General features: G+C 38.1%; 1 long non-coding RNA gene across 1 annotated transcript in view; it reads left to right on the top strand.

Moving 5' to 3' along the window:
* The window catches only part of LOC129206221 (uncharacterized), a 222716-nt gene that overhangs the window by 72144 nt on the left and 122646 nt on the right, over positions 1-27926 (top strand). The window lies entirely within an intron of this gene.

Below are 27926 nucleotides of genomic sequence, written 5' to 3'. Positions count from 1 at the left end.
CAACAGCCAGCTGAATATAAGCCAGCAGTGTGCCCAGGTGGCCAAGAAGGCCAACAGCATCCTGGTTTGCATCAGAAATAGTGTGGCCAGCAGGAGTAGGGATGTCATTGTCCCCCTGTACTCAGCTCTGGTGAGGCCGCACCTCAAGTATGGTGTTCAGTTTTTGGGCCCCTCACTACAAGAAGGACATTGAGGTGCTGGAGTGTGTCCAGAGAAGGGCAACGAAGCTGGTCAAGGGACTGGAGCACAAGTCTTATGAGGAGCAGCTGAGGGAACTGGGTTTGTTTAGCCTGGAGAAGAGGACGCTGAGGGGGGACCTTATTGCTCTCTACAGCTACCTCAGAGGAGTTTGTAGTGAGGTGGGTGTTGGTCTCTTCTCCCAAGTAACTAACAAGAGGAAAGTCTCAAGTTGCGTCAGAGGAGGTTTAGACTGGAGATTAGAAAAATTTCTTCACTGAAAGAGTGGTCAGGCTTTGGAACAAGCTGCCCAGCGAGGTGGTAGAGTTTTAATAGAGACTTAATAGCATTGGTATTAATCAGGGGTGTTGGTGACCCTGATCTGTATTCTTGCTCCCAGTGAGGGAGCAAAAGACTTTAAGACAGGGGAAATCTGGGTTCAGGTGAGCGACCCAATGCCGATTGCTGTTCATGGCTAGGCCTCTCCTCAACTTTATGTGAAACTCTTTGAAAAATGTCTGTTTTGCCCTCATATAGAACCAAAAATACTTCTCAGCCTTGAAACCTTTTCATTGAAATGGTATTTTTATTTTCTGATCTGCCCAGTCATTTGATCGTTATGATTACTTTCAAGCTCTCTCCAGGACAGCATCTCCTCTCCTAAGGACACTGAAGCTACACAGTATCTTATGTTTTTCTTCTTTGGCAGCACAGACCTTTGTCCTAGATTATTTCTGCAGCTCTTTGCAGCCTTTTCCCCACTCATTTACTGGTATGGAGAGCTGCTCAGTAAACCAGACTTGAGTCAGTTTATGTCTGGGGAGGGGAGAGGAAGTAGAAATGCCTACCCCTCCTTTACTGTTACTCCCAATCACAGTCTGTATAAACTGCTTAGTCTGACAAACTCTTCATGTCCCCTAGGTGGCAGGCAGTAAAAGCCAAAAATGAGACCTTTTGCTATCAGAATTTTAGGCAACTAAACAAATTGGGGGAAAAAGAAAAATATTTCATAATAGTGGGTTTTATCACACTAATGCAAGTATCCTGGGTCACTGTGGGTGAATTGTAATGTCTTAACTGTAAAAGCCCTGTGACAATGTTAACCTGAACAAAGCTCAGTTCAACCAAGGTTTTCTTCTCAAGACAAAACTCAGCTGAGTGTTTTCGGGAGGATTTGCTCAGGTTCAAAGCTCTTTCGCTCTGCCTGGATAGCATACGTGGCAATGTTGATGCTACCTACCTGTGCTCTATTTTTCACTGGTTAGTATCCGTTAAGTCTATTAACTGGAAAGAAGAGTAATACCAGTTAACTTCTCACTGTGGGTTAATCTCAAAATTAGGTTCTGCGAGACTTTGTTGGCTTCGGAAGCTGTGAATTTGAACCAAACTTATTAATCCTTCCTAAAGATTTTGTTCTGCTTAAGCTCTAAAGTGTTTTGAACTGTTTCTTAGTTTGTAAGTAAAGATATGGCTTTGGTCAAGTACAGAAAAGTAAATCTCAATTTCTAGCATGATACATTTTATTACCAAAATTTTCCTATTCTGTTCTTAACTTTCCACTTTCCTCAAATTACAGCACATGCTTTGCAAGACTGGAGCAGAATGGAATGAAGGTTATATTTGGAGTATCTCTCTCTTCCTGTTTGCTTTTTCCTTTTTCCCTTTGAAACCTTTAACAGCATTACTATTCTGTGGCCTGACTTGATTTAAGAGTGCGGTAGAGAGCAAACTTCTTAAGCAGCTTCTTTTCAAAGCATCTGATCTCAGTCCAGAACTATGCATAATAGAGACTGCTACACTAAACTACCTAGCTTTTTCCCCAAAAGTGAATGTTTCCATGCCACAAAAAAGAGAACTTGAAAAAGTCTGGAACATTACTACTAACATTTCTTATAGGAGTACATACCAGATGTGAAATAGGGAATTTCTTTTACCTTTGGTCCTTGCTACATACATGCAGACGTTTAGCGCGGTGGCAATCTGTGTAACACATCATTAAATAGTTCTGGGGTCTCACTGGGTTTTTATAGTTTTATAATGTATCTAATTAAGTCTCTTTTTTTTTTAAAAAAAAAAGTGAATCTGAACCTCTCTAAAAGAAAAAAGTGGAAGACAAAATGTAAAGTTCAGAAATTACATGATTTGCTAGCAAAAAACCCCCAGCTATATAGAACTGCAGGATGATAGTTTCAGAAATGAATGTCACGGTAGGAACATCATTATCTAAAGGCCTTCAAAATTTTATTTTCTTATTTCATTTTTATTAGTGAATATAAAAATGAGATGAATCTGTTCTACACAAAGAATTGTACTGCTCTGAGTTCATCTCTATATAAGAAGATTTAACTAAAACTTGTGCCTTCAATTTTTTTAAGGAGGCACAGTGGTAAATTACGGCTTCTTATTGGCTTATGATGGAGCATTTACTACTGATCAAATCACATGAAGAAAGAAGTTTATATGATGCCTTGAAGGGGGGTGTGTGTGTGGGGAAAGTAATATTAAAAGTTGCTTTAATGTTCATCAGGGTAAATTTGTACAAGGATGGTGACTCTGAAATTTGACCCGCTGGAGTTCCTCAAAGTCTGAACAAATGTACAGCTGCATTTCATGTAGTGTTGAATACAACCAGACTTAGCCCAACCAGGAAAAGCAAAGGATTAAACAAATGCTCTTTCCATCCTTTCTCTTCCACTCTGATCCTTAGGATGGTTGTTAAAGGTATGAGGGCAGCTTTTCGGTGAGCCTGATATGGGCAGTGCTCACTTTGTGCCTCAGATGTTGCATTCTCATCTTAGTGGTTATCTTCCTCATGATGAAAGCATCTATTTCTCCACAAACTACAAATGTGATATGTCCTAAGGAGCACTTAAAAGCTTTATGCTGTGTTCTGCTTATTTCCCTTACTGGTGACTTTTCATGTGTCCTTTCTTTTACCCTCTTAAGTGCAAGAATGATCCCCAGTGACTCTTGCAGGTTGAGGATGTTGTCAGCGCGTATCAGAGTTGTCCTGGTAATGGTGTGTGTGACTGAGCAGAGGTTACTCACATGGTTAGTGTGAGTATAAGTGTCAAAGACTTTGTACGTGTTACTTTTCAGAGTCTATTTGCTTGTGTGTCATGTTCTTTGGTTGTCTTTTCTGACCCTCTGCCTGAATCTTATTTGATGTCTTTTGTAATCATTAATGAAAAGTCACAAACCACTTTTCTAAATCATTCATCCAATAAGTAAAAAAAGCCCATATTTCCATGCTTATGGTGTTTAAAATCACTGTGACTTAACTTTGTCACATAAGAGGAAGGGACAAGCAGAAAGAGCAACTTAAAAAAAAAAAAAGCCCAAAGTCCAAACCAAACGTTTTAAGAATTTATGAACTCTTGTGTGTCAGGTTTTACGCACTCAAACTCTTTGGTGTTTGTACACCGAACGCGTACAGGTGCACTGGAAAAGTGAAGGCGACTCAGGTTCCTAACTAGGTGTCTTTTTCCATTCTGAATCATATTTAGAACAAACAAGATTTTTGTTTTTTTCCTATCATTGTAGGAATGTTCTTACAGCTGTCCCAGGTGAAAGTGTGAAGCTGTGGGCTCCAGCGAGCCCATGTAACACAGCATGCCTACTCTGCTGCAGCAAGACACCCTAAACAAAATAAATAAGGCATTCCACAGTAGTTTTCCCCATAAACCCAAAATAATTTATTGTGACCTGCCTGATAGTTCTCAAGGGCTCCGAAGCCCTATTACAATCTGTTGGTTAAAAAGAAATATGCTTTATAGAATTCTAGTAAGAAAGGACCGCTGTTGCAAAAATGTGATCATGTGGCGTTCTATATATTATACAGTACTGGAAATTTTGTATGTAATTGATCATATGCAATTGATGTAATACTGTGCTGCTACTCCATGCAGCTAGGGGCAGCTAGCGTTCCTTCGATAAGCTTTGCGTGAGTAAAGTAGATGATTTTAATGGAATCTGCTGGATGAGTCATTGTTAAGAGATTAGGGGCCCAAAAAAATTGAAGGAAGAAGCCTCTAGGAAAACAATTGCCTCTTGTTACATACAAGAATTATAGTAACAATGTTATCCCTAAACTTGGTGTCTGCTTAATTATTCCTAATGTTATACCCAAAGAGGAAAATGGAAAGGGAGGTAAAGCAGGCTATTGCAGTAAATGTTGGGAGTTAATGGAGGAATTGCTCTGTTTGCATCTTTGTTGTAGACTTTTGATGTATTGAAGTCTTGCTGCTGCTCCACAGAGCCATAGGGTCCAGCTCTATAAATGAGACTGCTAGTTTTTTACCTGTGAATGAATGTACAAGGCCTTCATGAATGTTCATTAAAAAAATAAAATCAGATGTTAAAGTAGGAGAGTCGTATCTGTTTATTGCTTTACGCCACCACAAAATAAATGGATTAATAATGTAAACAATAAAAGACTGGATAGGAAGTCTTGTTCTGGAGAAATGTTAGAAATAATGAGAAAATCCAATCTTTCTTTGACAATCAGCTCTGAAAGCAGCCTGTTGTGCCTGAGTTTTACAAGGTGCTGAGAACCTGACATAATGTTGTAGGTTGGAGGTGCTGCGATATCCACAGCCTTAGGGCTGAGCTGAAGAATGAATGTCAATTGTGATTAGTTTTCTTGCTTTTGACAATTTGTACCAGATTTGACCTCTCCTGAATTGTACTTCTGCATTGGCTTTTAAAGTTGATATATGCAAAATGGACATAGTGTATGTTTACAGTTGACTTTTATGACTGTTAGTTATATCTTCCATACTATTGCAATCACAGCCCAATCTGTTTTTGTTAGAAAACATAGATAAATGATACTCTGTGAGCAGGGAAATCACACTTATATCTTAATAAGCTGCCATCCCATTGAAGTGTCAAATATAACTTATTTGTGCAAAAACTTGAACTATGATCAAATTCTAGGATTCAAATTGATTAAACTTTTTTACCTATTAAACTTCCTATATATTTCTCTTTGCTAAGAGGCAGTTACTAAAGATAGTGTAAAAATGCTAATGTGAATCTGACATCAGACTTTTTTTAAACTTCTCGCCATTCTGCTCATGTGTTTTACAGTCAATATTACTGCAGCTGCCTCTTCTCATTGAGTGCAGATGTCTTAAAGGAAAACACAGAGCTGAGGGAATTCACCCTCAGGACACAGTCTACTAAATCAGAGCCTGGAGAAATTAGAAATGGAGAGTGAAAATGCAAAAAAACCCCTAGGATAGGTGAAGACTGGATAATTGCAGTCTACATGGGGAAGCAAGTACTTGCAAACTTGATTACTGACCATGTCCCAAAAAGACAAAATGTGACTTAATTGGCCCAGTTTCCAGAAATAGGAGCTCTTTACTGAGTACACATGGTTGCATATGCTAAACTATACAGGCAGATGTTTGCCTGCACGTAGCCATTGAGATACCTTCCCTAATACCTAAAAGGCATTTGTCATCATGGCAGAGGTCTAGAGTCTGATTTCCGGGAAATTAAGTGGAAAAATAATCTGATCAGAACACATTAAATTCAGAAAATTTTTAAAAATTTGCCTTGAAGCAGCATATTATGACAATAGTACTTTTGTCTTTCTTGCTTAATTCTAGAAATAAGAAGTATCTACATGTATGCAATTGTATTCCATATGTTTTAAGTTATTTTCTTGCTTCTCTGTCCCCTTCTGTGTACAGGCTGTATACGAGGAAAATTGTATGGCAATGAATGCGTCTATTGTAATAAAGACTGTCTTGAGTGGGGCTGAGAACAAATGTGGTAAACGTTTGTCTTTCCATCTGAATGAACTTCTCTTGCAGTTTTTAAAATCGTAATTTTGTGTAATCTTTTTTATCTTCTGGGAGCTATTGATGTAAATGGAAGATAAAGCTGTTAAAACTAGTGTAGTATATGACTCCAGAAATCAGGGGAGTAACTAGCTTTAACACCGTAAAATGATTACAGCTAATTCTACATGCCAGTTACTTTCCTTTCAAACTTTGTGCTTGCTTTGGGGTGTGGATAAGAGCAACACAAGTCTGAGTTAGTCCGCTTACTGATGCTAGAAAGTGGTAAATGAACATTATGCTACTGTGAATATTTGCGTTAAACTATGCACTTGCATTTAGAGTTCCTGCAGGCAGAGCTGACTGAGCATGTTTTAAGCAAGTTTCTCTCTCTCCACTCCAGCTTTACCTTCACCTTGAAATAAAGCTGGCTATTGTAATGCCCTGGTGATGGTTTTCACAAGCTGGTTTGGGGACAGGGGATGTCAGGCAGTCGGAAGCCAGTATGGTGGAAGAGATGGTTCTCAGCAGGGAGCAATGGGTAGCAGTTGACATCAGTAGCTTACTCAAAGCAGGTCGATGTGCTCACTGGTGGGGCCCTGGGAGCATTAGACTTTCTATCACACCTAATCCTAACCATTGCTGAGCCGTGCACAAGTAACCCAACAGACATTGCCCAGGTGGAAAATCTTCCCACAGTGGAGTTATCTTGAGAAATTTTTAATTTTGGCAATGTTTGGGGCTTCTGTAATGCTCAGCCTGAGGTGAGGCAATCAAAGCAAAGTGCAGGCTGCAGCAAGAGCTTGGCTGTATTTGGGCAGTGGCCGCAAGGTTTATTGTGTAAGGCTCAGCCAGTGCTTGTGGTGGCGAGAAAGTTTTGAGTCTAGTAGTAGTAAGGCTGAACAAAGGCTGCCAAATAATTAATGTAATGTCATTCTTTTCAACCTAAACAGTTCTTGAGAGAAAATAGTAAAGAGAAATGGAGTTGAACACAGTTTCTGTTCTAGAGAAATAGGGTTGGTTTCATCTCCTGTTCTGTCATAACATGTTGAATTTTGCTGGTTTTGTCTTAAGTCAAGTTTGTAAAACATTCATTGTAGATACTGTATGGAAAATGGGGGGAGAAATGGCCTTTGGTAGAGAAGAGTATATGTTCAGAAGCCTGTTTCTGATATGTAGTTTCTTTCCCATTCTTGGTTTTTGGGTACTTGTGATTTTTGTAAGGTTCTGAATATAATGTTCTTGGTTCAGATGGGATTTCTTTTTTTTTTTCCCCTCTTATGTTGTGGCCGTGTGATCTCAGCTGGAGCCTGAGATATGGATGTGACTGACAGCATTAAGCAAGGGACAGTGAGTGAGAACTGGTGACCTTCACATTACTGTCTGATAATTAAAGCTGTGATCTAATTAACCCTCACTGCCATCACATGATTCTTCTGAGAAAACCATTTCTTAGTGGAGTTCCCTTGCTTAATCAAAATTGCAAAGTGGAAATTCTGGACTAGAATGCTTTTAAAACTCCTTCTCTGTAGTACTGCTATATGGCATCATCTTCATTACCTCTAGTGTTACTATTCTTACGTATTTGTCATCTAAATTTACACTGGAATTACATATTCACTTTGGAAATACAAAGCCGTTTAAGTCCTCTGAAATTTGCTTTGCTTAGGAAGAGAGGTTTTTAATGCCTAAAGTAAGATGGAGGCAGGGAGAATTTAGGACACACACTGTTCAAGAAATTGGCTTTGAACAACTGATCTCACTGATGTGATTGTAGTGAATCTTCTCTTGCTTTACTTCTCTTACAGCTGACAGGATTCAAAATTATGCTTTTCTTACTGTGTCCACTCTTGTCTTCCTCCCCTACTTTCAGTGTTTTTTCAAGGATTTAAAGAGGCAGAGAAGGGATTCATCTTTAAAGACACCCTTTATTCAGAAGGCAGAACTCTGTTTTCTAACTGAGGATGCCTTGCCAGAATCCGCCTTAGCTAAATTCTGAAGTGCCAGCTTTAGATTTAGTGTCAGTAGTCAGGAAAATGACTCAAAGTAAATCAGCACCAGTGATACTCAGCTTGGAAGAATTCGACACTATGGATTCCAAAGCAGAAGGAAGAGTTTCAGGGTATGTGGTGTTTAGGGGGGAGTGAAAGAAGGAAGAGGAAAGGCAGTAAAATGATGTGAAAATGACAATTGCACATTTTGAAGTGACAGAGCATGTTTTTATTGTAGGAAGACATCACACTTTTCACGCTGTCCTATGACTAAGCTGTTCCTGAGAGTATACTGTTGTACAGGAAAGAATAGTCTCAGGCAGGCAAAGGCTGTGCCTTATTTTCATTTTATACCTCACTACATTCAATTAACAAATTAGCAAAAAATCCAGAAACCTCCCCCAAAAGTGCTGATGTTGTTACTTTTAGTACTTTAGAGTCTAAAGAGAAGTTCATTGAATTTTGTCCTGTATATAGTATTGAAATAGAGAAGTATATGTAATGATTATCAACGCTTAATGGTGATACGCACTTTCTACCTCTCTGCTAAAGAGGAGCAGAAGAGTTTAGGTATCTGTGTATGAACTGTATAAAGTAAAATCAGCTCTATAAAATGCAGTTTAGTGATACGTTTGAATTCTGAAGGAGGTTGATCCTACAGCCTTTTTCCAGTTCAGTAATACTAGATGGGACCTAAAAGATACTAATCATTATGACCTGCATTGAGCAAAGCCTTTAAACACATGCTTTGTTTTAATCCTGAGATTTTATTTCCGTAGCGCTTTAGGGATTGCTGTTAGTACAGAAAATAAAACTCCAAGCACAAAGTACAGCCTGAACCTGTCCTCTGCGGAGCTGAAGGAGCTCAGCTGACTTTGTTATGCTGCCAGACTAGATGGGCTGCTTCCAGGTAAGAGTGGCAACCCAGGCTAAACAGGCTGCACTATTCATCTTGAGGTCTCTCTTGTACATTGGTGTGAATACACTGATGTAACGGGTTTAGTGTTAACGTTTTGGCTAATGGGCTCTGCGCAGCTGGATCTTCTTTTGGACTAAACCTTGTAGGACTGAGTTTCTGATGATGAAGGTGCAAAAGCATAGGAAAAAAAAAAATAGTTGCAGGCAAAAATGTACCTTAAAAGAGCTATGCCATGCCAACCACTTAAATACAGTTCCGGATATTTCAGGGATTGCATCCTGACTTGCAAGAATAAAGTTCTACTCTATTTATTCTATTAAGGAAAAAAAAAGTAAACTTCCCTATGAGATAGACAGACTGATTCAATCAGTCTATCTGATGTATTCTATTTGACTATTCCCAAGTTTTTGATAAGATGAAGCAATTTTAAACTTGTGTGACATTCTCAAATATTCAGATGCTTGTGATGTATCCCTAGTGACTTGCGGTATACAACTATTTAAAATTTAAACTAGAGCTTAAAAGGAAGCATTTAATAATTGTTTACATGTCTTTAGGACTAGATGAAGTGTTGGGTATCTGCCACAATGGGAAATTTTAAAATGTTAGTTATTGGATGTATTTATGCCTTTGAAATTTTTCTCTAAATAATCTTTAGTTCTTGTGGCTGCAGAATGTGACTAATCTTTCTTTATTTCTTGCCTCAGGGAGTTTTTCTGTAATCAAAAAACTTTAAAAAAGAAAAAAATAAAAACCCTCTTAAAGGATTTTAAAAATCTGAGCATATGGAAGGAGCATGCTGTTTTCCTCTAACTTTTATGGTTAACAAAGGTCTAACTTGTTGAGAAAACTTTTAGCTTTAGATGCTTAATTTTACATCTGTGTTCTAGAAAACCAGTATGATTGTCTTGTCTTCCATCTCTCTTTAGCAGTACTAAGAAACTTCTAATGGACCATGTTAGCCTGTTGAGTCCATTCAAAACCTGTTGGTTTGCTATAGAGATCAAAGTAATACTAAAAGTATTCTTTTAGGACTGGGAGTATAACGCCTCTTAAAACTGCTAGTATAATAGCAACTTGCACAAGGAGAACAGGACCAATCTGAATAGTGTCAGGAATGGTGTTTAAATCTTTCTGCCATGGCCTTTTTCTTATGAAATGGTGAGACTTGGGCAGCAGAAAATAATTGATAATTCATCAGCATTCATTGCTAGAGGCAATAACATGCTCTTGCTTTCCTGATCTAAGCATTTTGATTTTCATTGCAACCTTAGTGCATGTCTCTAGAAAGAAAGAATGATTTGCATGGGTGTAGTGTTGCACGTGAGCTGACCTCCCTACGTCATCTGCTGCAAATGGGATTCCTCTTTTAGCAGTCATATTTTCTTATGAGGCTGACAATAAAAAGTCAAATTACTCCTTATCATGCCAGAAGTTTTAATAAATAAGAAGTTATTTATAGTTTCACACTGAGTCAGCTTTCTTAGTGATATAAATCAGCATGCTGTTTATTAGCTGAGCATGTGTGTCCTTATGTGACAAAATCTGACTCAAATCCACCCTTAAAAGAATTGTGCTCCCATGGCAGCCAAGCAGGGCAGAAGGCGTGTGTGTTGATATGGGCTTTGACATTAGGTTTGAAATGTTGCTCTACTCTGTACAGCTATCAAAAAGAAACTTCTCTGACATTTAGTGGTTGTAGGAATCGTTTTTAAAGCAAGCCAAGCCATTGTCAGCAAATCTGTGAGGATGGTGAGGGAAAGGGAAGAAATATTTCAAGGCTGAGCATCTAAAATTAGGTGTCTGATTTATGAAAAGTGAAAATATGTAGTGTAATTGACTTAATTTCTGGAGTTACTGAATACCCATCTGAGTGTACTCAGCAGCAAGCCCATTTGGGTGCTTGAATTGACTCTCTACCTAGCTTTAGAAATACAGATGTCTTTACCTTTCATTTGGTTGGAGGAATAATCCCATGTTTGCCAAGAACGCTTCAGCTAACAGACAAGAACTGTTCATTTCATGCCAAACCTGGCTCCAGTAAGATAGAAAAAATGTACTACTTTGGATCTACTAGTAGCAATCCATAATGAGATGATGGGATGTTGTTAGTGATGCTGATATGTTATTGAGACTTGAGATCTGAGGGAGCCCAAGGAGTGCTGAAGATACCGCTTTTCAAAGCACTACTACTCTGGTATAGTAGGAGAGGCAAGTGAGAAGGAGGAAATTTCTTCCTGTTATCTTATGTGTTAATGTATAAGCAGAAACACCATCCAGTGACAGGAAGGAAAGGTCTGGACTGTTTCAGACAGCCAATTGCTTCAGTATCCTTGACCCAGCTGTCATCAATCTCTTGCACTCGTGGGGAAAAAGGTTATCCTCACAACAGTCCTTTCATGGAAGTTATTTACTGCGCAGGAGAGAGGTCAGAAAATAACCTCATTCTTCTACAGGGACTCCACAAAGTATTTATTATAATTATTGTCTTAACAACCTAGAAGGTCATGACCGTTTTGGGTAAAATGAACAACCTGTTATCCAATGGGACCCAACAGTATTAGCAGAGACTAGAATAGAGATTCCTTGCCCAAGCAGGCCAAAGGCTGCCCCAGGAAAGCTGGATCTAAGCATAACTCTTAGTGAGGGGGGTAAAAAAACCAAAAAAGGAAAGAATTCTGCTTTTAAAATGGTAAAGCCATCATCTGAGGTAAGTTGTTTCAGTGTTTATTCACTTTAACTGTTCACTTGGAAAGTTTCCACTTTTTGCAGTCTAATGCAGTTTAACTCCAGCTTGCAATCACTAGTTTTTTGTGTCCTTGTCAGCAAATGCTAAATACATCATCTACCCCCAGTAACAGATCTTTCTCTCCACATAATTCTACATGAAGTGATAACCACCTTACAGCCTTCTCTTGGACAGTGGAAAATGGACCTGAGTTAAAAAGTCTTTTCTTGGGAAGCTTTCTGCCGTGTGCTGAAAACTATGACTTTACGAGCCCCTATTTATTTTATCGTGGACAAACATTTATCAAACATTTATTTACCCAACATTTAGCTATCCAACTTTGCAAATGCTGATATGAAGCCGGTCCTCTTATTTGTGCATTTGGTATAATTTCTAGAAAGGATTTTCCCCTTACTTGAGCATGATATGATTTAGGGTATTTTACATTTGTAAAGAGTAAACAAAATTCTTCACATCATTATCTGTATTAATGGGAATCATCTGCTATGCTTTTAAAATACTTAATCTCTAAAAAAAAAAATCTTGAAAGCAATTCAAGACTTTAACTCAGTGTCCTAATTACTTTGCTATTTTTCATGATCTTGTCGGTGTGGTAGTTGTACTCTGCGTATATGGATGTGAGAAAAATTTGAGAGGTTTGATTAAGAGGCACTGGAAAACATTTCAGTTGTGATTTAATGAAACCACACAGAAGAAATTTTAACAATCTAGCAATTTACTCTGTAGTGTGAACTCCTAGTTGGGAGTAACTGGTAACAGGAGAATGTGTATTATTGCGATTGCAACTTGCAGTCTTTATTTGGAAATTACAGTTAATGTTCTAAAAGCATGATACTGAAATACTGTTCTCCCGCTTCTCTTAACAGCCTGAAATTTGTACTTTCAGATATAATGATTGAGACGAACTCAACACTAGAAGCATGCAGTCAACCTAAAATGTACTCAACTTAAAAACAAAGTCAACCCGTGTCAGAGATGATATCTGCTCCTGTTTCGACTATGTACTACAGCACTGTTTCCTTCCTCTATTCTTGTGAGAAAGAGACAGTGACTAATATCCAGCTTCTGTAGGGAACAAGATATCTGGTTAAATCTAAGCAGATGAATAGTCTTACTGAAATCAGTGGGACTACTTGATAGCTGAAAATAAATTAAGTTTAGTTCTAAGTGATTTACTTTTTTTTCCTATTATATTGTCTAGTCCTAGTGAGATTTTGGAACATCATTTGCTTGAGCTTTGAAGTTATTAAAGCTGCAATTGCTTTACTGGTCTAGATTTATATGCCTAATACATCAAGATGCTTTTGGTAATGTGTCTTAACTGTTGGAAGGAACTTCAGATGGTGAGTTGTATGCATAGCATTATACTATTTCTAGGATCTTTCCCTGAAAGGAAAAGTATAAGACAATAAGAGGTGTTTTGGTCTCCCTACCAGGCCATATATTCAAGAGAGAATCTTAAATAAGGAGGTATATTTACAGAAGTAATTGGCAATAATGTGTGCTAATAACTCCTAAGACTTGATTCTTGCTGCTGTGAATGTGCCACCTGTGTTCCTGTCAAAATAGTTCAGTGCTTTTCCATTAGTAAAGAAATTATTCTTCACTTTTTTTTCTGTCTAACATCTTATTCTGAATATCAGTGCAGGAGTCAACTTTAGTAATATTCTTAGATTTATTTCTTTACCTTAGCAGGAGATTATTTAGCACTTTGCTGAGTGTAATAGTGCTACAGAGTCTAGCACTGATGTGCTCATCATCATGATGTGCCTCCAAATGGCCATTAGTTTACAACAGTTTCTGTGTTATCTGTTGGAGTCATTGAAAAAAGTTGTGGATTCAGCCACAAAACTGCTACTTACAAAAGTAAACTCAGAGATTTTCTTAGAATGGCTGAATTATATGAGGTCGTATTTACTTTCATAATTTTTGTTTCTGACTTGTGATTGAGATCTGCTTGTGTAACTAGACATTTATTCTCGACTGCCTTCCTTTCTGTTGAGGAAGTGGAGTGAAGCTAGGATGCCTAACAAAGAAACAAAGCAGCCACAAGGGCCTTAATGAAATAGAGATACGCTAGCCAAAAGAAAAAGTCCTTTTGCCTGTCTAGGTCACTAAATTCAGGGAAACAGTGCATAAATAATCATCTGCAACTATTGGCTGCCCTTTGATAGGTTAGCTAAAGTGAATATGAAGTTATCAGCAAGCCCTTTTAAGCGAGGAGGGAGCCTAAGGCACACTCGATGATGAGGTGGTGTTCCTGGATGCATAAATGGCAGCTGCTGGGCAGTTTCGTAGACCTGGCTTTTAGGTATCTCTGCGCTGTTGGAGATACACTGGGAGACAATTCTCTTTGGTCTTCTGTTCGCTTTTGCTTAGACTTCCAAGGATAATGCGAAATGTAGTAATTTGTATTACATGGAGTACAAGGATAGATAAAGGAGTAATTTGCCATTTGTAGCAGATTAAATCAGGCTTTTAGTTCAATCGAACCAGCTTGCAGCTGAATGTTATAATCAGATGACCTGACATGGGGAGAAAAATTGAAGCTTGCCAAAAGGCCTCTGCAGGTTGTCTTCATGAAAGAGAAATTTCAGTTTCTCCCAGTTGCTGAATGATTTCAAGTTTACAAAAAAAAGCCCCTACCCCCCACCCTTCCCATGGCTACCTCAAAGTTGTATATTGAAACTTAATGAAACCATTAGTATAATGCACTAGAATGATGGTGCTGCTGTTCCATTAAAATCAGCAAGGCATTTGGTCAACATGCAGTTAAAGAGAGGGGAAGGAAACTTTGGACAATTATATCTTGAAAACTTGATAAAATATTCTTGTAAAGTTATTTAGCTGAAAGTGTCTGGCAGCACAGTCATATATTTAAAAATGCTGTATTTTGATTTTTTACTTTTTTGCAAAAATTAGAACTTCTGTCTGCTCATACTTGCAGATTTCTTATTTTACAGTTTTGACCTTGGCTATTGAATGTATGCCTGCTTGCTTTCTCTTGGTTTTATGACATTGTGGTGGCTTAATTAAGCTGAGTTCTATTTCTTCTGTTGCCACACTTCCATGGTCCATTCATGCCAACCGGCTAGCAAAGTTATCAAAACTCTTATTGGATGTCTTTCATAGCAGCAATCACGCTTGTCTGTTTCCTGTGTGACTATGTAATTTTATAAAAATATATTAATTCTGAACTCTTGCTCCTTGCACAGCAAGCTGACAGTTTGCAAGTGACAGATCTGCTGAATGGCTTTGCAAATAGAAAAAGAATTTCAAGTAACTGAATAATTGCTTCAGAGCACCTTTCGTGTCAATAGGAGTCTTTTCATAGAGTGTGGTAATCTCTGGATCCAGCCTATATAGCCCATTAAATGCATTTAAAACACTGTAAGGGCATAATTAAGTCTTGCAGTATTCCTGTATTTCTTGACAATATCTCCCTTTAAAGTTGTAACATCCTATTATGTGAAGTAGGTTCAAGTACTACATGATTTTGATGTGCTATTCAGAATGGGTTTTGTCCTATGGGAACAGTGGGCCAATCATGTCAAAACCTTTTATCGTTAGCAGTTACAAGTGCTTTCTAAAACTACCTCAGATTCAGTGATCTAAAAGATGAATCTGTCACCTTAAAAAGTCTGCCTGTTTCTCGACCTTTTTTCTCTCTCCCAACCAAGAATTCCTGGGATTATAGGAGAAGGAATGAGTATTCAGAAGGAAACTACTACAATTTTTTCTCTTTACTTTGATGTCAAATATGATGTAGTCAATGTTACTTATTGTGCAATGGCTGTACTGCCGTTCCAGAGGTGACAAAACCAGAGGGATACTGGTGTGAAACCAGCTAGGATTGAGTTTGGCTATACTGAGCAGGACAGGGTAGGATAGGGTGGTGTGGTGGTTCACTTTTGTGATTGCGTTGCTTTGGCTGAAAATTGGAGCTCTTCTTTTGAGAGTTTCTGCTGCAACAGGGGAAGAAAACCTCTTAGGATTAGAAAATGCAAATATTTGTGCAAAGACTGAAAGTTCTTTGAGCCTAATGTGGTTCGATCATCTTTTAAATAAGATTAAAGTCTGGTGGGTGTTTTTCTTATACAGCTGAGTAGGTTCCTTTACAGTATACCAAGCAACAGTTTGGAGGTTGCCCTGTATTTATGGAAACTTTTCTCTAGTCCTGCAAAATATTTTTTTTTAGGGCAGCAAGGGAATCTTTCTTACTGAGGTAATCCAAGCAATTTCTGCTAGGCTCTGGAGGTCCTTTGAATTTTTCCAGAATGCAGAGGAAAACAGAACGTGAGTTATTCAAAATTAGTTACAGTCAAAACAAAACTGCAAAGCTGGTATCACTGGCCTGGTTTTTAAAGGTAGCACCAGTGTGAGTGGCTGTTTTCAGAATTATAAAAAGGATGTTATAAAAGGGTTAAAATAAACATGGTATTTTAAAATAAGCACACATATATATATATATATCTCAAGTTCTTGATGCAGCTAATGATTTGAAGAGGTTTGAAGGTATGTGATGTTTGAAACAAATAGAAACAGCAATTATTTACAAAAATGGAAAAAGGTACAGTTGTGAATCAGCAGTCACAGGTCTCACCAGGCATCAGCTCTGAGGAGCTGCTAATGAATTGTTAAACTGAACTCTGGCCCTGAAAACAGATTTTTTAAAAAAAAAAAAAAAAGAGTAGGGAAAATGATATCTCTTGAATGATCTGAAATAAATGTGACAGTCACCGACTTTGAAAATATTGTGAAGATATTAGGAAGATACCATCCAATTCATACATTTCTATGTATGAAGAATGAATGAATCAATTACATGGTTTAAAGTAAATGTAGAGAGGTTCCTAATTAGTTCTTCGTGCAGCTGTCAAGCTACTTTTATCTTTATTTAGTATTATGCTTTTGGTCTGTGATAGAACACTAGTGATTACAGATAGAGACTTAGTGAAGGAAACTTGAAATGCCCTGAATGATTTGAAAACAGTGAGGTCTGTGCTAAATGGCATTTCTCTTGGGACCAGAACTGGGCAAAGGACTCATGGTGAAAACACTTTTTAAAATGTAATGGTTTGTTTTGTGGTTTGTTTCCATAAAACACTTGGAAAACTTTTATTAATCTGGAGAATTAGGTTGAATATCACTTCTTTTAGGAAACTCAGTAAGACACTTTGGGCATGCATATATCTGAAAACCAAAACACATACACACACGCTGTCACTCACGCTGTGTGTGCTATCATCTCTTTTGCCTATACGAAGAGTTGCACTGATAAGATACCAGCGTCTGAAATAATATTTCCGTACACAAATGTGTCACTTTCTGTATAGGTTTAATCTGAATTTTTTTTTCTGTAACCTTGAAATAATAAGATAAAACATACCCCAGTGCAAGTTTTGAGTATGAAAAAGTGACAAAGTTTCTCAAGGAGACCACGGTTGTACCATCAATGGGAACAAAATTACCGGCATGGTTCCATAAAGAAAAGAATGTCTTATTCCCCCAAGGGGATAGCTGAAGATCAAAGAGGATCCTTATCTTCACATAAAAGTCTGAGTGAGCGCAGGCAGGCAGGCATGCAAGTGAAGACCACCTGAGGGAGAGAGAATAATTACACGGGTATCAAGTTATGCTGCTGCTTCTTTAAAATGACAGAAGTTACTTTAGTTTATGGGGACAGAGAGTGAGAAAACTCTGCAAGCATTCCTGATAACTTTCCTTAATGGGTGAATAAAAACACTGTGGTTTTGGAGAGACTTGAGCTACTGTGTCACTTGCATTGTAATTCTTACCTGAATGTGCACCTATGATGTGTTAACGCTGGTCGGAATTGCCTTGAATGTGGAATTTAATAAAAGAGATAATTGTAATGCCATGACTCCTCTGCTGGGAGAAGCACTATATAGTTCTTAAAAAATTAAAGCACAGAATCGCAGGCTTGTCACAGATGGAAGTGCAAATATACAGCTTTATCTGTAACTACGATCCCCTTTAAACTTGGGTAACGTGCTGCTCATGATGACTTTGTTTATTCTGAATCCTTTAGAGAAGCCACAGACAATATCAGTAAACCAGAATTTAGGTCTAAAATGAACAGAACAAATTAATTTTTGGCTAATATTTAACTAGCCTGGGTTTGATCATCTTTCACAAAGCATCTTAGTGATGAATGTTTCAGCTGAGGTGATAACATTTCAATCTCTTCAGTTTTCCAATTTTATGACTAGAAGAATTGCTTCATCCTTTTGGGGAAAAAAATGTCCACTGTCAGTTAAGCCTACCTCCTTCTTGTACGAGGGATAAAAGCCTGCACTGAGAGAGCAAGAAAGGCTAGGCCCAGTCCTGTCCATTCTTTCTAGGGTTTACTTTTCCATTCACTCTCAGTAAATCTAAAATTTTTTTAGATGAAGAACAGTTGTATTTGATAGGAAAATAATGAAATTTTAAATACCATAGAAAGTATTTCATTTTAAGTTTGTAACCAAAATTGTCAGACCAACTGGTGAGCTTACAATGCCTTTGACTTCATTAAGCTTTCTCAATAGCATAGCTCATAACAGCATATTATGCACAAAGCTGCTTGTGTTGCAAATTAATCTGTGGGATGCAGACTTCCAACTGTGTGGAAGTCTATAGGACTGAGGACTAAGGATGCTGTGTTTTCTATATACTAGTTCTGCATTCCCAGATATTCAGGTTTCAGATGTATCTAGTACTTAAAATAGTGTGTAGTACTCATAACACTTGCTTTTTTTATACCCTTATTACTCTATAAATCTATATTACAACACTTCAGTTTTCTATAAATAGCTATGCCCTTTAGTTAAAACAGCAGATACAATGTCCGAACTGGGATTTTTGTTCTGCTTAAAAAGTGAAAGCATAACTGATTTCAGGTTCCATCTAGTTTCTTATATTTGCTCTGTAAGTAATAAAATAATCTTTCCTCAACTGTGATCTTTGCAGCCAAGTGATACATTTTATTTATATTTTTTCCATGCTGTACAAGCTTTAATTTCCTGAAAAAGACATTTCTGTATTACATTTTGCTGTGTTCTTCAGTGAGTTCTCCAGATGATCCATGAGATAGAACAAGGAAAAGGGTGAGGGTCATGTTTCTTATTTAAAAAAGTAAATTAGTGATGGAAAAAATACAGACATATGTACCAGAGTATATGAAAGATGTGCCATGTGAGAAATGTTCATAATTCATCAGGAAACGTTATAACAGAAAGGATCTACAGATACTGCTTTTAGTTTTACCGATAGCTCCACAGGTAAACTCCGATTAACACTTTCCTTGTACTGGGCTAAAGCAGCCAGGATTTGTAGACTTCTCCTTGCCTGGAATGTGCAGCAGTACTGGAACTTAAAAAGAGGATAAAACCTCTGCAAAGTGGTTGCCTGCTAGTCCCTGTTGTTTTGCATTTCACATTGTATAATCAATCTCAAGTGTGTTTTCTGAATGTTTGCAGTTCAGTTGTAGTCACACCTGGGGTAGCTTAGAGGATTCCCCTGCAGACTTCCTCCTTGCTTGTCTTTCACTATGTCTGCTCAGATTAGGAAGATATTGCACTCACTTTAATCTCTTTTCAGTGGCAGGTGGTTGGGGTTTTTTTGAGGAAAACAAGCAGCAAAGCAAACCGTAGGCCTTACAGACTTTTTGTGGTGGTAGCAAAATCTCAAATTTGAGTGTTTTAAAATACAGCTTGGTTTCTAAGTAGTATTTGGGCTCGTTGCAGGGCAGGCTTGGTCTGTCTTCTGCAAACTTCAGCTGAGAGGTCAGACTCTCAGCTGGTACAAAGTGTTTCACTGAATTCCACAGGAATTAGTTAGTGAATTTCCTCACTAACTCCAATGTTGTCTACCTCTTGTCTCAGGAACTGCAATCAATGTATTAAAATAAATTCAACTGGTGGTTTTTTTTCTTCCCCCTTCCAGTTCCTATACTTGCTGCAATAGAAATAAGTCTAAAGTCTTTTTTTTAAGCAGAGTCATCTGAGTTCCTCAATACAAAGTAATAAAATCCTTTCCAGGCTTATTCCAATATAACTAGTGCAAAACTTCTTCCTAAATAATCTAGCTGCATTCTACTTCTACACAGATGGGAATATAGGTTGGTAACTGTAGAGATTCGAAAGAAGAATTTTACTTGAGTAGATGAAGTTCACTAAAACAGTGCAAAAATGTTCCATTGTTTCAATTACCTTTGTGTTTTGGTGGTAGATATTGCCAGAAGTCCAGCAGAAACTCTGCAGTAGGCAATTTTCTTCATGTCATAAAATATATAGGAAAATTCACCCTTCTGGTTTCTAAATTATTTTTAACTGATCTCTTTGAGTTGTCTTAGAGGTATGAAAACATGAGTGAGTTATTCAAGTTTTCAGCTAGGTAGGTCTACACTGCACTGATTATATACGTTTGCTTTTGTTGTGGTAATCCTGCTAGTCATTGCATGCAGAACTTTCCCTGTCCTAATTTCCTCTCTTCCTGACAGTATGGATTAACAAGTAAGAAAGCATGGATTAACAAGTAAGAATGAGCAAGCGCATCTCTCGTTCAGGCAGATGATCAGTCCTACTGTGAACTGCAGTGTACATCTCAGTACTGAGAGAATGAAAGTTGGTATTCTTACATCTGCTATTGGCAATATATTCCAGTGCAGCTTCTTTTGCCCTTTTCTATTGAAGTTATTTTTCTTTCACTGCACTAGGAAGAACATAGATATGAAATTTCAGCTGAGATGCCTGAAAGCTGAATTCTACATATCTAAATACACAGCTAAGTTACACAGCGGATGGATGGAAATTTTCATTAGAAATTAAATTTTCTATAGGTCCTTCTGACAGGAGTATATTTTGAAGCTAAATACTGTGATCTGGAGTGCCACTATGGCATTCAGAATTGTATTTTGGGTGATAGTTTTTGAGAGAAAATTATGCTGAATACTCTAAGTTCAATCCTTTTGGTCTATGCAGTGGAAATGTTCCTCTCAGTGCTGCCCTGGTTCTCAAGGCTATTAAAAAGCAGAAGGAACTAGGTAATGTCTTAATGACTGCTCAGAGGTTACTGTATGTTGTGTACATATACACACCTACGTACACTTTTCTCAACAAATACTTGCATGAATTTTCAATACTATGGAACCAGAGTACATGTTATCAGTCATGTAGCATGCCCTTACCTCAATGTCTCCTCTACCTTTGATGCTTCTCATATTGCAATATGCAGTAAGGAGTGGTAGACCAGCGAGACCAAATGTCTTCTGTGCTCTGCTTTAGCTTTCCTTTGCTTCTAGTTGCAATTCAGTGTATAGCATCTTTTCTTACATCAGCTGTCATACAGAAATATTCAAGACTCCTTTTTTTTTTGGTGGTGTGTGAGTTATCAACTGTAACTGCAGTACAAAGGGACTACCAACTAAGGGAAGTTCTTAAGGGAGTTAATGGATTGTAATTACTGAAAATAAAATGAGTTGTGTGTTTGTCATTTTTCACCTTGGGTTTTGATGTACTTGGGATCCATTTATCCTGGATAGGTTATAGAAAAGGATGAGTAGTCTAACTTCATAACAGGATACATAGAAGTTACATTCCCCTGGTGTGTCCTAGGTAATATTACTTACAAAAATGTCCAATATTAACTTGAGAATTGCCAATGACAGAAATCCAACGGTGTGTTTAGGAAACCATCTTAAAAGCCTTTGCTCTTAAATGTCTGGATTGCCAGGTCTAGTGATAATTTTTTTCTGTTGTGTTGTAGAGTTCACTGTCAGTTTCCTTACGCTTTTTATTCAGTTTTTCCTTAATTAGCTCTTGGGTTGTTCTCCTGCCATCTTCTGTAATGTCTTTTTTCTGGTACTGGAATTGTTCATTTTGGATCATCTATGAACCCTTTCTAATTTATTAACTTTAACATCCTAAGATACATTATTCCAGCACTGATCACATTGTGAAAGTGCAGTAATCTTATGGTGCAAAGACTGGTCAGTTTTTTCCCCATTGTCTGATGGAAGATATTGGTGTTTCCTTCACAGTTGGTCTGCTTGGGCTATATTTTTAAGGAGTTAAGTATTTAGCTATAACCACGTGATTACAAAAGTTAGCACAATCATTCATGTGCTTAAACGTCTGCAGGATCTGGGCATTAGCTCTGTTCTCCTCTCCTCTGAAGAATATGGCTTTGTAGTCTTTGAAATATCATACTTTTTTTTTCCTTTAAGTGCTGTGTTTGTTTCTAGCTTTATTCTCTTCCACTTTTAGTCATAAATCCCTTCTACCAGATTCTCCTTGACCCTCAGCATTTTTCATTTATGGGCTTTCTAGTTTCTCCTTGACTAATCATCTTGTATTTTTTTAATGGCCTGAAGAACTTTAGCCAAAATGCCATTTTTAATCTCATTTTCTGTTTCTAGCATGCATTTTAGTAATCCTCTTTTCTTGTACTACTTGCAATTAATGTATCCCATTAGTGTCCCAGGCTATCAATGTTTCATTTGCTCAAAGGATTAATGTTGAAAAATGTATTAGCACTAATACATAGTAAATGAGAGGGATTCCACTTATGCCTTTGACTTCAGCACGCTCACTGGAAACAAGGATGCTGCGTTTACCTGGAGTCCTAACTAGAACGAGTATAAAACATAAACTAGGGGTGTTTCTTAACAGATGGATTCTCTCAAACGTTGATTAAAACTCATTTCCAGCAGTAGGCAATATTCTTCTGCAATCTGTTGAGAATCCTCTTGTGGCTGTGCACTGCATGCTTTATGGTGATAGCCTTTGTCAAATCAGCCTGCAGAAGTAAAAATTAACTAATTGTTGAAATATTGTGTTGAATTAGCTTTATAGCTATAATTTTGAGAAGAAAGACGAGTACAAAAATATCTTTCTGTTGTCTTTGGGCCTCTTCAGTTCTGGCCGGTCCCTGGTAGGAGTAAAATGAGCCTTCAGAAGGATTATGCTGTATTGCCTAGGAAGGACTCTCTGCTGTGGAGAGGTCAGGTACCCAAAGTTCGTCCTAGTCCAAGCAGGTTTGAGTCAGTTCTGTACCTTCTTTGGAACTATATGACAAGATGTCAGAATAATTTCTGTTTCCTGGCCTATATTGAATATATATACACTAGTTGCTACATGTCTTCCATTGATCTAACATATTTTGGATGCCAGTAGAAAACAATAAATGGCTTAATCTGTTCTTGGGAGTGTCTTACCTGTGGCCAGTTTTCCCAACTCACAAGGCCAACATGCTATTTGGGACATTGCTATTTATTTGTTGGGCTAACCGAAGACTGATGTGTAAGGATTTTCGCTACTTGCTGTTTAATGTTTATGTTGCAGGAAGATCTTGAAATTGATGCATTCTTTGCTATGCTTTGGTGCTGACAGAATCAGTGTCTCTTACAATAGAAGCACGCCCTACTCTTGATATTGGCTGGAACTTTGCCAGAGTTTAAGGGGCATTTCACTGCTCTTTCTTGAAACCTGTTGATCAATATGCCAGTGCAATTCCAGTTGCATAAACTGCGGAGTTCAAAGTTGATTATGAATGAAATTGAACTGACTGAATTTTGCTAACAATTTGCTCAGTTTTGTACTTGTACATTTCTGAAAGATAAGCTTCCTAATTAAAATATAGACTTTACAAATAAAGTATTTGTTTAATTCCTGCATACTATATATGCATGGGAAAGGAGGAGGATCTAGGAAACCACAGGCTGCTCACCCTTAATCCCTGGAAAGAGGATGGCTCAGGGGGGAATATTATGAGTGTGTATTAATACCTAATGGGAGTGAGTAAAGAAAGTGCAACCAGGCTGTTCTCAGTTTTGCCCCGTGACAGAACAAGAGATGATGGGCACAAACTGAAATACAGGAAATTCACATTGATGATCAAACACTGGAGCAAGTTGCCCAGCTGGTGTAGTCTCCACCCTTGGAGATATTCAAAACACAGCTGTATGTGGTCCTGAGCAGCCTGTTGTGGCTGACTCTCGTTTGAGCAGCTGGTGTTAGAGTAGATGAAATCTCCATCTGATCCTTCCAAGCTCAGTGATTCTGTAATTGTTCCTAGGATGTGGATGGGACATTTGAGTTGGATTTTATAACTGGTGAATCCTTACCCTCTGGCATGTGGAGGATGAAAGATGTATTGTTCCAATCACTAAGAATTTTAAATAGTACTTACACTGAGGAAGGAAGAATTCAGAGGAGGATTGAAAGGTACTTATTCTCCCAAAGTTTATATACGTCTTATGTTTACATGCTTTCAGAGATGTTCATTGGCTTCAAGGATAAACTTGCAGTGCATTAAAGCACGGGCATAAGTGTTTCATTCTGAGATTGAAAACTGAGGTGGTGCCTCTGTTCAACCATTAGCTAAACTGATAAGGTATGTAAGGGGACTATTCATTCTTTTCTGTCAGTTACTGACACTTGATGCTTTGCTTTGTTTACAAATAATTATTGCAAAATTGTTTTTTGAGTAAACTTGAGATGGGCAAGAGCTTTACTCTTAAGTGAATCACCGAATGGTAGGGATTGGAAGGGACCTCTGGAGATCTAGTCCAATAGTCCAACCCCCCCCGCTAGAGCAGGATCACCTAGAGCAGGTTGCACAGGATTGCATCCAGGCGGTTTTTTAATATCTCCAGAGAAGGAGACTCCACAACCTCTCTGGGCAGCCTGTGCCAGTGCTCAGTCACCCTCAAAGTAAACAAGTTTTTTCTCATGTTCAAATGGAACTATTGTGTTCTAGTTTGTGCCCATTGCCCCTTGTCCTGTCGCTGGGCACCCCTGAAAAGAGTCTGGCTCCTTCCTCTTGATGCCTGCCCTGTAGATATTTACAACCATTAATAAGATCCCCTCTCAGTCTTCTCCAAGCTAAACAGACCCAGCTCTCTCAGCCTTTCCTCATAAGAGAGATGCTCCAGTCCCCTAATCATCCTCGTAGCCCTCCGCTGGACTCTCTCCAGTAGGTCCCTGTCTGTCTTGAACTGGGGAGCCCAGAACTGGACACACAACTCCAGATGTGGCCTCACCGGGGCAGAGTAGAGGGGGAGGATAACCTCCCTCGACCTGCTGGCCACGCTCTTCTTAATGCACCCCAGGATACCATTGGCCTTCTTGGCCACGAGGGCACATTGCTGGCTCATGGAGAGCTGCTTGTCCACCAGGACTTTGAGGTCGTTCCCCACAGAGCTGCTTTCCAGCAGGTCAATCCCTAACCTGTACTGGTGCTTGTGGTTATACCTCCCTAGGTGCAGGATCCTATATAATTTTGGGGAGCAAAGTTTTAGTTATTGTGTCTGACTGGATTTCATGGACAAGAACCACTTTCGATATGTGGGGAATTTAGACTTTTCCTAGTATTCTACACACTATTTGAATGCTTTCCAAGCCCTTCCATTCACAAATCTCAAAGTTGGCTTGGGTGGCATCTCTTGAGAACCAGGACATCACATGTTGCAGAAATACAGAATATTCTAGATAATATTCTTGAATATTTTTGTAGATGAGTCCTTTGTTCTGTCAGTCTTTCAGCTAGTTATATTAACTAAAAATGTTTAAGTGAGCTCATCTCTTATCTTGCAAAATGACTTGCTGTCTGAATTTATCCACATTTCTTAATAAGAAATAATTTTAAGCCAACCTTAATGTGCAGCTTGTTACAGATCTTACAGTTGCCCCTAATTATCTGATACAAAGATAGTGCTAAATTTATGGTTGTTGATGCAAGCTGTTAACTGGGTATTAAGGCAATGTCATTTCATATAGTTCAATTAGTGGTTTGTTGACATTAGGAAATAATTGAAACAATTTGGAGGTCACTTTTAATGGTCAGTTATTGTCTTGTGTCTTAACTCATTCCTTGAATATAATTTGACATAATTTTCTGAAACAATACAATATCCTTAAATCACCGTGATTGTTCTTGTTATCACTACTGTCCAATTAGCATTTGATTTTTTCCCTTAGATGTGTTAAATGCCCCAGGTTTCATTTAAGATTTGTTGCTTTTCTCATTTATGCTTTAATTTTTCTCTCCCTCTGTTCAATCTTCTTTTGTAAAATCCGTTTTGAATGTAGCCCTTTATGAATTGCATATGGCCTAAATTCAGCACAATTCCCTTGGCATTCAAAAGATCCTATTTCTGATTTTTGGCCTGTTGCATTCTTCCCACAAAGCCTTGAGACTGTTATGTGTACATCACTGCTATATATTTGCTTACAGGACCTTGCTATCACTTTCTGACTTCTTCCAAACACCAATTTCAGATCTTTTTCTTAGAGAATCCTGCAGAAGCAGCTGGGAGTTGGGGCTCCCAGTTTTTCCATTTGTTCTGTGGAAATTGAAAGACAGCATGTCTTACCACATTCACTAAATTGCAAAGCTATTTCAAAGACCTTGCAGGACTTAAAAGTACCTGTGATCGTTATACTTTAGTGGCAAATTAGAATCCTTACTGACATCTTTTCAAACGTCTCTGGCGGTACAGCTCTGGGGAGACTTTGGTTGGTGTCTTCCCTTTGAACAAGATTCCCTCATGACTGATTTGAAGACATCAGGGAAAAGAGAAAGAATGGGAATAGTCTAATTCGTGAGTGCCAGGTAGAAAAAAAGAGGAATTATTTAGGAAGAAATGGTGAAATGTAGGTACCTAACCCCAAAAGTGTAATCCTGAAACCCCTAAACTCAGTTACTGACTAACCCTGGAAGCACGAAATCTGAATAGGAGCTTCAGTGATAACTTAATTTCTTTTTTATTTGTGAGAACATTCTAGCATACATCTTTCCTTTCTTTGAATATCTCAAAAAGCCTGGAAAATTTGAGTGCAAATAAAAGCTTATATTACTTAGTCCTCATCAAGTGGTGTCTGCTTGTTCTTGATCCCTTGTAACTATTACTTGCTCATCTTGTGATTGCTTTTAGGCCTATTAAATCCATGAAAAGGCATAAGTTGTGACAATATAGACGCAAAATTAAGGAAAAAGAAAAATAAGTTAATGAAAGATGAATTAACACCTTGTCATTCAATAACTCATTTTACATTTTGGCAGACAAAAGCAATCTCACTCCCATATGTTGCATCTATATAAAGCTTCTGCAAGGTTTTTCACCTCAAAGATGTAGTGAGGCTTCATGATTCCACAATAGCTCCCAACCTAGCAGGTAGTGCGCTCTGCTGGGGAAGGGTTGTATGGGTTTTGATCAAAACAAAGTTTTGATCTCAGTACAGAAATGGAAGGAGCTGCCCTGATTTCAGAAATGACATGTGATACCCTTTTGCTTAATCCCTGAATGACCGAGCGTAGGAGATGGACTTCAGGAAACAAGTGCTAGGTTGGGGACTAAGTGGAGGAGGGAACTGTCTGGCAGGCAAGAAGTAATGCACCAAACCAGGAGAAATAAGGGATTTTAGTTCATGCTTGTTGTACTGGTTGTTGGGATCCTATTTTAGGGTGGTGTTTCCGTATATTGCATAGGGAGCCTGAATGCCTGACATGGAGTTTGAGTGCTTAACGTTTAGAAGTGCTGCAAGAATTCATCTTCATGGTGCCTAAATTGTTTTCTGGACCTTGCTGCAAAGGGGGGTATAGTAAAAACACTTATTTCCCTGACATGCTTTCTTTTCTTAGTTGAGCTCAGGAAATCAAGTCCTTCCAGGAAGTGGGATGATGCAAACCTAAATTAAATATACCATTTGTTTCTAGCATTATGTTAAAAGCTTGTATTGACCTTCTCTACAAAGACTGATATTTAAAGGGAAAACTAAACAGTTAATGGCATTACTAAATTATCTAGTATGGAAAGATAATGGTTTGTATTATCTGCAATCTTGATTACAGGAAAAGAGGAGTAGTTCTAACCTTTTGTATCTATTTACGATAAGAAGCAAACTCTGGTTTTTTTTCCCCTCCACTTTTTTTTCCGCTAAAGGAGAGGTGACTTTTTTGTTCTGAAACTTGTTTGTAGTCCTTTACCCGTCAACATTGATCAGAATTATTTTATGTTAACCCTTGTATTGGCAGTTTCAATGAGGTCAGTATCTTTCAGTTTCTTCCTTATACATACAGTGGCAAGAAAATATCTGATAGAAAAATCTAGATTTCCAGGCAAAGTGATAACAGTACATAGAATTTTATTTGTAGCTATTAATCTAAACCAGAGAATTTTTTCAGTGTTGGCCTAGTAAGTTTGTGTCTGAATCAGTATTGCACTCAGATCACCTCAGTTTGAATGTATTACTTTTGCTGCAATATTTTTTCCTCTTTTACTTAAAATACATGTG

Source organism: Grus americana, chromosome 4 (genome assembly GCF_028858705.1).
Source record: "Grus americana isolate bGruAme1 chromosome 4, bGruAme1.mat, whole genome shotgun sequence".
Classification (NCBI taxonomy): domain Eukaryota; kingdom Metazoa; phylum Chordata; class Aves; order Gruiformes; family Gruidae; genus Grus; species Grus americana.
This window is presented reverse-complemented; position numbering and strand designations above follow the sequence as displayed.